Here is a 14,324-nt window from a genome sequence, read left to right on the forward strand (position 1 = left end):
GAAGGCTTGAAGAAGCACGCCCGTGCCAAATAGCACGCCCCAGACCGTGCACTCTACTGCCTCTCTCAAGGAACAACACATGATTTGGAGCACGCCTGTGCCAACTAGCACGCCCCAAGTCGTGCACTTCTTTGCCTCTCGCGAGGAACACTCGTCCATGCGCGCACGCCCGTGCCAATTAGCACGCCCCAGGCCGTGCACTTCTCTGCCTCTCGCGAAGGAAGTCATACAATGCGCGCACGGCCGTGCGCCTTGGCACGCCCTGGACTGTGCAACTCCCTGCCTCTCAAATATTAGTTAGTTATTTTTGAGTTTTTGCTTTGTTAATGGGTGGGCCTCCAATATTTCAACCACCCTTGATTAGTTAGCCTTATTTTGATTAGATTTAGTCAATATTTAGTGGATTTGGATTAGATCTCCAAATCCTTAAGTTGTTATGATTTTGTTAGTCAACTCCTTAGTTGGTTTAGATTTGCTAAATCCTACTCCTTAGCTAACTCTAAATCTTCTAAGGATCTGGACCTCTTAGATTAGTATAAATAGCTTGTTATTTTGTAATTATTCAACAATTATTCAATGAATTAAAGACTACTTCTTCATGCTTAGGCGTGTTCATGTTTTAGAGAGTGTGAGATTGCATTCTTCTAATTGCATCAAGAATCAAGGTAAACTTATCAATTCTTTGTGGCGTTTATCTTATTCTTTTACTCTATTATTGGTGTTCTTGCTTCTTTAAGCTTTGGGTGCCATAGAGGGGAATTTATTCTAGATCTTTGATCTCTTCCAAAACTTGTCATTGAGTTCATGAAATTTATTTTCATTGGGTTCCGCGTCACTGAAGATGATCATAACACGTGGATTGCTGGTAATCTCAAACGAGCACGATGGACCTATGATCACACCCCTTCTGATGACTCAGATGAAGACTATTCCGAACATGAACCTATCAAGAAAAGTCCCTGGGTCTAAAAGTGGATGGTGATGCGTCCCATCCTTGTCTCCTTTTCCTTTTGTAATAATGGTGTGTTGTCATTTCCCTTTTGTCTTGTTGTAATAATGTAGTGCACTAATGTGTTGTGGGCCCCTCCCACATTATTTTGTCTAGGATAAGATTCCTTTGCATTATTAGGTTAGAAGATAAGATTGCCACGTGGCTTGTCACGATTGGCTCTCTAAGATTACTTAAGATAAGGTTAGATAAGGATGCCACATGGGATCTTCTCATTGGCTCTTTAGATTACTTAGGATAAGGCTCCTTGCCTATAAATATGTAAGCTCTCTTCATTGTAAGGGATAAGAAAACTTTCATAAATATAATCTAGGGTGTTTTCTCTCTATGGCTTTCTAAATCTTCTCCTTTCTCCTTTCTGAAAATAGTTGCTGTGCTAAGTAGTTTTCTCCATTAATGCAAAGATCCTAGTCTCCGATCTGTACCCCCTGTATGCTATTCTGGTTCAGTGTTCTAAAGACCTTGCCTGTTGAAGCCGTGGAAGGCGTGTTGAGGCTATTCGGTTGCGAACTGCTGAACAGAATACCATGCTGGGTGGACAGCTCTCGGCTCCCTGGTATCAGAGCCTTAAGTCTGAAACCCACTTTGCTACAGTAACTATCGGAAGAAGGAGATCTACAGTACCCATGGAAACAGTAACCAACAATCCTATTGTTCAAACCTCATCCTTACAACTTCCACCTACTTGTAAACAGTACCTTACTGATAAAATAGATAACCTCGTTGAAATCTCCTATATCCCTGAGTCCGCTCAGATCCAAAATTCCCTTGTACCTATCCTTAACCCTTATGCTGTGTTTAAACGTAGTCCATCTCTGTCTCGTCACCTCCGTCAAATTATTAGCCGTCCCTCTGTTAATATTAAAGAGTATGTTCAATCCTCTTCTCTTTCTCAGTGTGTTTTGTCGTCTACCCCTGCAGAACAGTATGTTGCTTTAGAGATTCCTGCACAATTCATCTTGATACGGATCCATCATCACTCGTCGCTGGATCACAAGGAGGCATGGTGAACGACGAAGGAGATCCATTGGTGCTTCCTATTGGACCGATTACAAGGAGCCGTGCCAAGCGATATGGGGCAGCCATATCATTATTTGTTCAAGCCCAAATAACACAAGAACTGCATGATGTTGCATTCAACAAGTGTTGTGAGGAACTTGAAGGCATTCCTAGGCTTCTAATGTTGTTGGTGGCTCTTTAAGTGGAGGAAAGCACGCTGCTACAGTAACGTGCTACAGGAACTCAGAAGCGCTACAGTGCTACAGGAACTCAGAAGCGCTACAGTGCCGCGCCAATCAGTTTGACTTTGCTACAGTAAATTTGACTTTTCTACAGTAACGTGCTACAGGAACTCAGACGCGCTACAGTAACGCGTTTTATGTTTTATGCTTCATTAAGCCCTAGTTTCTTGTTTTAGTATAAATATCTTGTATTCCATGTAAGAACGCGATTTTTGAGATATTGAAAACTTCATTTGTTTAAGCTTTGCTTGTACTCCTTTGCTTAGAGTGATAGTGAGAGATTGCTTCCTCTAATTGCATCAAGAATTAAGGTAAGCTTATCAACTTGTTTGTGGCGTTTATCTTGTTCTTTGCTCGATTATTGGTGTTACCGTTTCATTATAAACGTGGGGTGCCATAGAGCGTTTAATCTCAATTATTGGTGTTTCCGTTTCATTATAAACGTGGGGTGCCATAGAGGCGAACTTATATCTCATTCTTTGATCCGATCCGTATCATTTGGTATCAGAGCCAAATCAAAGTTTTGGGGTAAGTTCTGTTATCTTAGTTAGGAATTTAAGTTTTCTTGTTGTTGGATTCCATTGTTGTTTGTCTTATTTCTTGATTTCATTGCAGATCTGGAATTTTCTCTTTAGATCTTGTTGGATCTAGGTGTTTCCTCGTTAGATCTTCTTAGATCTGGAATTTTCTCTTTGGATTTTGTTGCATCTATATATTTTCTCGCTGGATCTACTTAGATCTAGAATTACCTTCTATTGAATCTTCTTGTTGTTGCTTGTTCTTCAGTTAAAAAAAAAAAAAAAAAAATCAATTGATTACATTTATTACGAATTTATAAGTTATTAAATACCAAATCTGGAGATTTGTTTGTGTTCTTGAATCTTGTTGATCAAATCAAAAAAAAAAAAAAAAAAAAAAAAAGAAAAGTGATTGTTGGACAACTAATTATTACCTACCAAATTTGACTTGGGAGACACAAAAGCATTGTTGGACAACATAATCATTACCTACCTATATTGAAATTGGAAGACACAATTGCTGGACAACCTAAAAGCATTTGACTTAAATTGGGATCCTATCTTGAGAGAACACAAATCATTGCTGGAAAGGTTGATACTTTGCTTGGACCGACTATACTACATTTATATACACAAGCATGCAATTTTATAGTTAAAGATAATCAACCTGTGATATCAAGTAAATCTGTGACATCAATTTCTGTGTCAATTCTGAAAATTTGGTTTTTTATTGTTTGCTTGCTTTGATTGGGTAAAATTAATTAGGTCCATATTTGGTTTGCTTTGTAGTAAACTAAATTCACACATCATATCCAGAAATTGTCCTTTTAAATTCTAGTTTGTTTAATTATTGTTTTGAGCTGCCGTTGCTTCTATTACATTATTAGGGTGTATTTGTTTGTTCACTACACTCTAAATTAATATAATCAAGTAGTACATCATCTTGTCTTCGTACTACCATCCATTATCGTTTTCAGTCTTCTTTCTAGAGTTTGTGCTTACTTTTATTGTTAAGATTTATTTCCTTGATTCTAAAACGTGCTTTCAAATTGGTTGGTTAACCTACGGTTCTGAAGTACAATTCGAGGAATTGCAAGGAGTGATTGCGGAGTGTAAACACGTGAGGGAGTGCTTTATCACTAACTCAAATCTTTTTCGTGTTTTCTATTCTTGAATACTAACCATGAGTACAGGCACATCTGGAGGTGGTAACGGAGATGGAAATCCAATTAGAGATCCTCAACTAAAATTGTTCATGGAATCTATCCAAGGACAATTTAGAACCTTTAACAATCTCTTTCAAGACATGAGGGAAGAATTGCAAGAGCTGAAGGCTTCACAAAGTTCTAATGCCACTAGAGTCCGTCCCCAAGTTAGAATTCAAACCCCTGATGATGAGGAGACTGAAGGTACTAATCCTAATAAAATTGATGGAGACTTGGGAGCAATCAAAATGAGGATCCCAGAATTCAAGGGCAACAACAATGCTGAAGAATACCTTGAATGGGAGAGAAAGGTAGAACAAATCTTTGAATGCCATAACTATTCCCAGGAGAAGAAATCCCATCTTGCAGCTGTGGAGTTCAAAGGATATGCTATGTTTTGGTGGGAACAATTGCTACTAAAAAGAAGAAGCAGGGGAATGCGACCAGTACCACCATGGGAGATCATGAAGGAGTTAATGCACCAAAAGTTTGTTCCTGCTCATTACTTCAGGGATTTACATAATAAATTAGCAAGAATGGTGCAAGGAGGGAGGAGCGTGGAAGAGTACTACAAAGAGATGGAGATTTGCATGGCAAGAGCCAAGATTGAGGAAGATGTCCAAATCACCATGTCACGATTCCTTGGAGGTCTAAACAAAGACATTGCTGATGCCTTAGAGATGTATAGGTATGATACCTTAGAGGAGATGATAGATATGGCCATGAAACTTGAAAGACAGAAAAAGGGGAGATCCACCAACAAGTATTCTAGCAACACATGGGGATCCAAATGGCCCAAAGAAGGTGAGAAGAAAGATTTCAAAGGCCCTAGTTTCCAAAGAACAGAATCAGTTTCAAAAGGTAAAGAGGTTGCCCAAACTACATTCAAGGGAAACAAAGGTACTTCTAACTCTATAAACCCTGCTAGAGAGATTAAATGCTTTAAGTGTTTAGGAAAGGGGCATATTGCATCTCAATGTCCTAATAAAAGGGTTATGATTGTTAGGGAAGATGGTAATATTAGTTCTGAATCTGAATGTAGTGATTGTGATGATTTGCCTCATTTGCATGATGTTGATAATGATAAGTCAGATGAGGATGAGCATAACTTGTTGTTTGCTGAACGTGGAGAATCTCTAGTTGTTAGGCGAGTTTTGAATATGCATGTTAAGGAGGAGAGCCTTGAACAACGTGAGAACATCTTTCACACTAGATGCTTGATACATGGAAAAGTGTGCTTGCTTATTATTGATGGGGGTAGTTGCACTAATGTTGCTAGTGTGAGTATGGTGAATAAGTTGAATTTGGCATGTCTTAAACATCCTAAACCTTATAGACTGCAATGGTTGAATGATGGTGGAGAGGTGAAGGTGACACGCCAGGTGCTTGTGCCGTTCTCTATTGGGTGGTACAAAGATGAAATTTTATGTGATGTAGTACCGATGCAGGCAGGCCATCTATTGCTGGGAAGACCATGGCAATATGATCGAAAGGCACTACATGATGGGTTCTTTAACCGATACTCTTTGGTTCATAAGGGGAAGAAGGTGACTCTTGTTCCATTATCACCTCAAGAAGTATACACCGATCAGAAGAAAATACTTGAGAGAGAAAGAGAGACTTCAGCTTTGAGGGAAAATGAGAGTGAGGCTTCCAGTTCGAGAGAACTAAAGAGTGTTAAAAGAGAGGTTGAAAAGAAAGAGGCCACAAAAGATACCAAACAGATTGGTGGCCCAAAAGTGAGTGAAACACAACGAGGGGAGAGAAAGAAACACACTTTTTATGCGAGAGCTAGAGAGGTTAAGTGTGCCATAGCCTTGAGGCAACCCGTGTTGCTTCTTAGGTTCAAGGAAATTTTATTTTCTAACGCTGACACTAATCTTGATGGTTTACCTCCTGTGTTTGTTTCTATGTTACAGGAATTCACTGATGTTTTTCCAGAGGAGCTACCTAGTGGATTACCACCTTTGAGAGGGATAGAACATCAGATTGATTTCATTCCCGGTTCCACCATTCCAAATCGACCAGCCTATCGAAGCAATCCAACAGAGACAAAGGAGTTGCAGAGGCAAGTTGATGAGCTTATGGAGAAAGGATTGGTGCGAGAGAGCATGAGTCCTTGTGCCGTTCCAGTACTTTTAGTACCCAAAAAGGATGGTACATGGCGAATGTGCATTGATTGTAGGGCGGTCAACAAAATCACTGTAAAGTATAGACACCCTATTCCTAGACTTGATGATATGTTAGATGAATTGTGTGGGTCTACTTACTTTACAAAGATCGATTTAATGAGCGGTTATCATCAAATTCGGATGCAACTAGGTGATGAGTGGAAAACTGCTTTCAAAACTAAGTATGGTTTGTATGAATGGTTAGTAATGCCTTTTGGATTATCTAATGCACCTAGTACGTTTATGAGGCTTATGAACCATGTCTTACGAGCTTTCTTAGGAAAATTTGTAGTTGTGTACTTTGATGATATACTTGTATATAGCAAGTCTCTTAATGATCACGTTGGGCATGTTAGGCTAGTATTACAAGCTTTGAGAACTGAACAATTGTATGCTAAGCTTAAGAAATGCACATTTTGTATAGATAGACTTGTGTTCCTTGGTTTTGTTGTAAGTGCGCAGGGTATAGAGGTAGATGAGGAGAAAGTGAAAGCTATTAAGGAATGGCCGACGCCGAAATCAGCTTCGGAAGTGCGAAGTTTCCATGGGTTGGCAAGTTTCTACCGACGGTTTGTACAAGATTTCTCTTCGATTGCCGCACCACTCACAGAGGTAATTAAAAAGGAAGTTGGGTTCAAGTGGGGCGAGGAACAACAGAAAGCGTTTGAGATGCTTAAAGGGAAGTTGACATCCGCTCCTATACTTTCTTTACCTAATTTTGAGAACACCTTTGAAATTGAGTGTGATGCTTCTGGTGTAGGAATTGGAGGAGTACTGATGCAAGAGAAGAAACCAATTGCCTATTTCAGTGAGAAGTTGAACGGGGCACAACTCAATTACTCGACCTATGATAAGGAGCTATATGCCTTGGTGAGGACTTTGAGCGTATGGCAACACTACTTACTACCTAAGGAGTTTGTCATTCATACTGACCATGAAGCCCTAAAACATTTGAAGGGTCAAGGTAAGCTCAACAAGCGACATGGTAAGTGGGTTGAGTTCATTGAACAATTCCCTTACGTTATTAAATACAAGCATGGAAAGGATAACGTTGTTGCTGATGCATTGTCACGGAGATATACTTTACTTACTACTGTTAGCTCTAAATTGATAGGATTTGAGTATGTTAAGGATTTGTATGAGTCTGACTCTGATTTTGGCAATGTATATTTGGCATGTGAACACGGGGCATTTGATAAATTTTATCGACACGAAGGATATTTGTTTAGGGGCAGTAAACTTTGTGTTCCTAAATGCTCTATGCGTGATTTGCTTGTACTTGAGTCTCACTGTGGGGGATTGATGGGACATTTTGGGGTACATAAGACTTATGACATGTTGAATGAACATTTTTATTGGCCTCATATGCGTAAAGATGTCGAGAAGGTTTGTGATTCTTGTCTTACTTGTAAACAGGCCAAATCTAAGTCTATGCCTCATGGGTTGTATATGCCTTTACCAGTTCCTAGCTCACCTTGGGTTGATATATCTATGGATTTTGTACTTGGATTACCTAAGACTAGGCATGGTAGAGACAGTATATTTGTAGTAGTTGATAGGTTCAGCAAAATGGCTCATTTCATTCCTTGTCACAAAACTGATGATGCTATTCATGTTGCTGAATTATTCTTTAGAGAGGTGGTACGATTACATGGAGTTCCGCGGACTATTGTTTCTGATAGGGATGCTAAGTTCCTTTCACATTTTTGGCGGGTTTTGTGGGGTAAACTCGGTACAAAATTACTTTATTCGACTACTTGTCATCCACAAACTGATGGACAAACTGAGGTTGTGAATAGGACTTTGGGAACTTTACTTCGTACTATAGTGGGTAAAAATTTAAAAACTTGGGAGGATTGTTTGCCATTTATTGAATTTGCATATAATCGAAGCATACATTCTACTTCAGGTTTTACTCCATTTGAACTTGTTTATGGATTTAACCCACTAACTGTTTTGGACCTTATTCCTTTACCTTTACATGAGCTCTCTAGTTTAGATGGTGAACAGAAAGCTAAACTGGTGAAGTCTTTACATGAGAAGGCTCGAGCAAATATTGAAAAGAGGAACAAACAGTATGCTGACAAGGCCAATAAAGGAAGGAGGAAGCTAGTGTTTGCGCCTGGAGATTGGGTTTGGGTGCACCTTCGGAAGGAAAGGTTTCCCAGCCAACGAAAGTCTAAACTAGATGCACGTGGAGATGGTCCATTCCAAGTCTTGGAACGCGTCAATGACAATGCCTACAAGATAGACTTACCAGGTGAGTATGGTGTTTCCGCTACCTTTAACGTTAGTGATTTGTCTCCTTTTGACATGGATGCAGATTTGAGGACAAATCTTTTTGAGGAAAGGGGGGATGATACGGATCCATCATCACTCGTCGCTGGATCACAAGGAGGCATGGTGAACGACGAAGGAGATCCATTGGTGCTTCCTATTGGACCGATTACAAGGAGCCGTGCCAAGCGATATGGGGCAGCCATATCATTATTTGTTCAAGCCCAAATAACACAAGAACTGCATGATGTTGCATTCAACAAGTGTTGTGAGGAACTTGAAGGCATTCCTAGGCTTCTAATGTTGTTGGTGGCTCTTTAAGTGGAGGAAAGCACGCTGCTACAGTAACGTGCTACAGGAACTCAGAAGCGCTACAGTGCTACAGGAACTCAGAAGCGCTACAGTGCCGCGCCAATCAGTTTGACTTTGCTACAGTAAATTTGACTTTTCTACAGTAACGTGCTACAGGAACTCAGACGCGCTACAGTAACGCGTTTTATGTTTTATGCTTCATTAAGCCCTAGTTTCTTGTTTTAGTATAAATATCTTGTATTCCATGTAAGAACGCGATTTTTGAGATATTGAAAACTTCATTTGTTTAAGCTTTGCTTGTACTCCTTTGCTTAGAGTGATAGTGAGAGATTGCTTCCTCTAATTGCATCAAGAATTAAGGTAAGCTTATCAACTTGTTTGTGGCGTTTATCTTGTTCTTTGCTCGATTATTGGTGTTACCGTTTCATTATAAACGTGGGGTGCCATAGAGCGTTTAATCTCAATTATTGGTGTTTCCGTTTCATTATAAACGTGGGGTGCCATAGAGGCGAACTTATATCTCATTCTTTGATCCGATCCGTATCACATCTCTCAATGGAAAAAGCAAAAATATACTCACCTCCACTTTGGAGCCATCCGTCTTGTCCTTTCTTACCATGGCCGACAAGGCTTACCTGTCACTGCTCGTCTGTCTCTTCTAGACACCCGTTATCTTCAATATGAGCATGCTGTTATTGGTACTATTGCTACTACCCTCAACGCTGGTAGCGTAGTCCTCACTTTTTTCCCCAACTTTAACATGTCTCTTGAAGATCCACACCTTAGTACTGCCCTGAAGGTTCAAGTTCAAATTACAGGTGCAGATCAAGTTCCAGAAACCATCTCAGCTACTTTACACCACCAGATTGCAGCACCACTAACAGAAATAATTAAAAAGGAAGTTGGGTTCAAGTGGGGAGATGAGCAACAAAAGGCGTTTGACGCGCTTAAAGGGAAGTTAACTTCTGCACCTATACTTTCTTTACCTAATTTTGAAGGTACTTTTGAGATTGAGTGTGATGCATCTGGTGTGGGAATTGGGGCTGTCCTAATGCAAGAAAAGAAATTGATACGGATCAAGAGAGCAAAGTGAAGGATCCTCTAGCTCTACCCGTGGGACCAATCACAAGAGCTCGTGCAACCAAGCTACGAGCATCATTGAATGCATTTGCTCAAGAACAGATCACATTGGAGCTTCAAGATCATAATTATGCAAGATGTGAGATTGAACTTGAAGAAGCACCAAAGCTTGTTATGGTGCTTGAGGCGTGCAAAGAAGCTGCATGTTGATGAAGTTTACACGATTCTATACTTAGGCAAATTTAGGAGGTTGTTGTTTTATTATGAGCTTAAGTATGGGTTGTGTAGGGCCTCTGGCCCATTTGTCTTGTTTTTATTTAAATTCTATTAGTGGACTTAATTAATTAGTGTAAGACTGGTTGGCCTTATTTTCCAGAGTTGGGCCAGTCCTAGATTAGTTAATGTTAAGTCAGTCTTGTTTTAATTAGTTAGCTTGGACTTGTATTTAATTAAGCCCATTTGGGCCACATTAGGTTTAGGCCTGGGCTAACTTAAGTTAATAGCTAAATTAGGGTTAGCTTAGGTTATGTATATTGTATTGAAAGAGCTGCACGGCAGCCACTTGAATTTTAATAGAAAAAAACGTGTTTTCTTTGTTCTTCAAGAACAGTCCGTGTTCTTCATCTTTGCATGAACAGAACCATATTTTCCTTAGTAATTAGGCTTGTGAGTTCTACAAGATTAATTGCACCAAGAATTTCAAATTTGTTTTCAAGAGTACTTGAAGGTAAGTTTCTGATTATTGTTTTAAATTCCTTGTTTTTCTCTCTTCAAGAGTACTTGGGGGTTAAAGAGATTAACAGGTACTTCCGTGATTGCATGCTTTCCGCTAGATTTCCTTGTTGATTTGCAAGAGTACTTGTTAATTGGCTAGGGTCGTATTAGAAACCAATTGCCTACTTTAGTGAGAAGTTGAATGGAGCACAACTCAACTATTCAACCTATGACAAAGAGTTGTATGCTTTGGTAAGAACTCTAATTGTTTGGCAACACTACTTACTACCTAAGGAGTTTGTCATCCATACAGACCATGAGGCCCTAAAACACTTGAAGAGTCAAGGTAAGCTTAATAAAAGACATGGTAAGTGGGTTGAATTTATTGAACAATTTCCATATGTGATTAAATACAAGCATGGAAAAGATAATATTATTGATGATGCATTGTCAAGAAGATATACTCTAATTACTGCTCTTAGTTCTAAATTGCTTGGATTTCAGTATGTTAAAGACTTATATATGAATGATTCTGACTTTGGCAACATATATGTGGCATGTGAGCATGGAGCATTTGATAAGTTCTATAGACATGATGGATATTTGTTTAAGGGCAGCAAACTTTGTGTGCCTAGATGTTCTATGCGTGAATTGCTTGTGCTTGAATCTCATAGTGGGGGAATTGATGGGACACTTTGGGGTACATAAGACTTATGATATGTTGAATGAACACTTTTATTAGCCTTATATGCATGAAGATGTAGAAAGAGTTTGTAATTCTTGTATTGCTTGTAAACAGGCCAAATCTAAGTCTATGCCTCATGGATTATACATGCCTTTACCTGTTCCTAATTCTCCTTGGACTGATATATCCATAGACTTTGTACTTGGTTTACCTAGGACCAAGCGTGGTAAAGACAGCATATTTGTTGTTGTTGATAGATTTAGCAAGATGGCTCATTTTATTCCTTGTCATAAAACTGATGATGCCAATAATGTTGCTGATCTATTCTTTAGAGAAGTGGTAAGATTACATGGGGTACCACGAACTATAGTTTTAGATAGGGATGCAAAGTTCCTTTCACACTTTTGGAGAGTTTTGTGGGGTAAGCTTGGAACTAAGTTACTTTATTCTACAACTTGTCATCCACAAACAGATGGACAAACTGAGGTTGTGAATAGAATCTTAGGAACCTTGCTTCATGCCATTGTGGGTAAGTGATGCGGATCGAATCAAAGGAATGAGATTAAGTTCGCCTCTATGGCACCCCACGTTTATAAGGAAACAAGAACACCAATAATCGAGATTAAAACGCTCTATGGCACCCCACGTTTATAATGAAACGGTAACACCAATAATCGAGCAAAGAACAAGATAAACGCCACAAACGAATTGATAAGTTTACCTTAATTCTTGATGCAATTAGAGGATAGCAAATTCTCACAATCACTCTAATTAAGAAGAACATGCAAGAGCATGAACAATCTGTCTTTGATTCAAATTATGCCACTCAATCCCGTTTTACATCTTAAGGAGGCTATTTATATGCCTTAAACAAACATAACCCTAAAGAAGAGCATCTAACTAGGCTGCCCTAGGGCCAAAACACATGGGCTTAACTCTAAAACACAAAATAAAGTCATTTCCAGCCCAAAACAAACAACTTGATATTGGGCAGATTGCATGCATCACAAAACCAACCCAAAACAACTTAAATAAACACTATGAGCCCATATCCCTTACATATTAATTAGACCAAAACAAGCAACAAGGGATAAGAACACGTCCAAGCCCATTAGGAAGCACCAATGGATCCATATCAGTAAGAACTTAAAAACTTGGGAAGATTGTTTGCCATTCATTGAATTTGCATATAATCGTAGCATACATTCTACTTCAGGTTTTAGTCCCTTTGAACTTGTTTATGGCTTTAATCCACTAACTGTATTAGATCTTGTTCCTTTACCTTTGAATGAACTTTCTAATTTAGATGGTGCTAAAAGGCAGAATTGGTGATGATACGGATCCACTAACACCAAACACCTATGGGGCTCAAGGGAACAAGGACCACAACAATGGCAATCCATTAGCACTTCCTAGTGGACAAATTACAAGGAGCCGTGCAAAGAAGTATGGAGCAACCATGTCCTTATACATTCAAGAACAAATCACACAAGAGCTCCATGACCTTGCTTTCAACAAGTGCTATGAAGAACTTGAAGGAACACCTAAGTTTCTCACATTAATAGAAGCACAAGTTGAGTGGGAACCATGCTTGGTTAGCACGCCCGTGCAAAGTGGCACGGCCCAGGCCGTGCAAGCTACTGCCTCTCAAGGAACAACACTTGATTTGATGCACGCCCGTGCCAACTAGCACGCCCCAGACCGTGCACTCTTCTGCCTCTCGCGAAGGAAACCCATACATGCGCGCACGCCCGTGCCAACTTAGCACGCCCTGGACTGTGCAACTGTCTGCCTCTCATTAAACTAGTTAGCTTATTTTGTGTTTTTGCAATGCTAATGGGTTGGGCCTCCAATATTTTGGCCACCCTTAAATAATTAGCCTTATTTTGATTAGATTTAGTCAATCTTTAGTGGATTTGGATTAGATCTCCAAATCCTTAAGTAGTTATGATTTTGTTAGTCAACTCCTTAGTTGGTTTAGATTTGCTAAATCCTACTCCTTAGCTAACTCTAAATCCTCTAAGGATCTGGACCTCTTAGATTAGTATAAATAGCTTGTTATTTTGTAATTATTCATCAACTATTCAATCAATTAAAAGAGAGTTTTTTCTTCTTCCATGCCTTTGGCGTGTTCATGTTTTTAGAGAGTGTGAGATTGCATTCTTCTAATTGCATCAAAAATCAAGGTAAACTTATCAATCTAATTGTGGCGTTTATCTTATTCTTTTCTCTATTATTGGTGTTCTTGCTTCTTTAAGCTTTGGGTGCCATAGAGAGGGGTTTAGTTTGATCTTGGATCTCTTCCAAAACTTGTCATTGAGTTTATGAAATTTATTTTCATTGGGTTCCACGTCAGTTTGGTATCAGAGCCAAAGATTAAGGTAAATTCTTATTTATCTTAGCTCTAGGGTTTGTGTTTATTTGTTTTCTTGTTCTTCTTGTTTTTGTGTTTGTTTTCTTCTTCATCTTGTTTCTTTTGTGTTTGCTTTCTTTTGTTTAGTTTCAATTCATTTTTGCTTCAATTAAATTTAGTGATTTCGTTTTTTTGTTTCAATTCTGGAAGTTTGATCTTAGATCTTGTTGACCAAAAAAAAAAAAAAAGAGTATAGAAAAAATTTCGTCCACCATTGAAATTTGCTTGTGTGGATCTTGATTTTGTTCCTGAATCCAAGGGATTTTACCTTATTTTGTGGGATTTTGCCATATTTTGTGGGATTATTCCTAATCCTTAAGAGATTTGACCATAATTTGTGGGATTATTCCTAATCCTTAGAAGATTTGACCATATTTAGTGGGATTGGTCCTAATCCTAAGGGATTTGACCATATTTTATGGGATTTAGTTTATCCACTATAATCTTGTGATAAAATCCAATCTTAACTACTTGTGGATAAGATAACAAAAAAATTAGTTGACCATATCTTTTGAGATTGAGCAAAATCTACTACAATCCTTGTCAAATCTAAGAATCCTACTTAAATTGGGTTGCATTGAAAAGGGACACAAGGCAGCACGCCCGTGCTTCACCTCAAGCATACCCGTGCATGTTTCTGACTTCCACTTGTTGGACTAAGCAATATATGCACGCCCGTGCTTCTTTCTAGCACGCCTG

The 14,324-nt window shown here is 39.0% G+C and overlaps 1 pseudogene; it reads left to right on the forward strand.

The window, feature by feature from the left end:
* The first annotated feature begins 937 nt into the window (after positions 1 to 937).
* Positions 938 to 11,749, forward strand: LOC149495611 (uncharacterized; annotated as a pseudogene).
* The last annotated feature ends 2,575 nt before the right edge of the window (positions 11,750 to 14,324 follow it).

This window comes from Jatropha curcas, chromosome 6 (assembly GCF_041381405.1).
Source record: "Jatropha curcas cultivar XTBG-Jc1 chromosome 6, XTBG_Jcur_1.0, whole genome shotgun sequence".
Lineage (NCBI taxonomy): Eukaryota > Viridiplantae > Streptophyta > Magnoliopsida > Malpighiales > Euphorbiaceae > Jatropha > Jatropha curcas.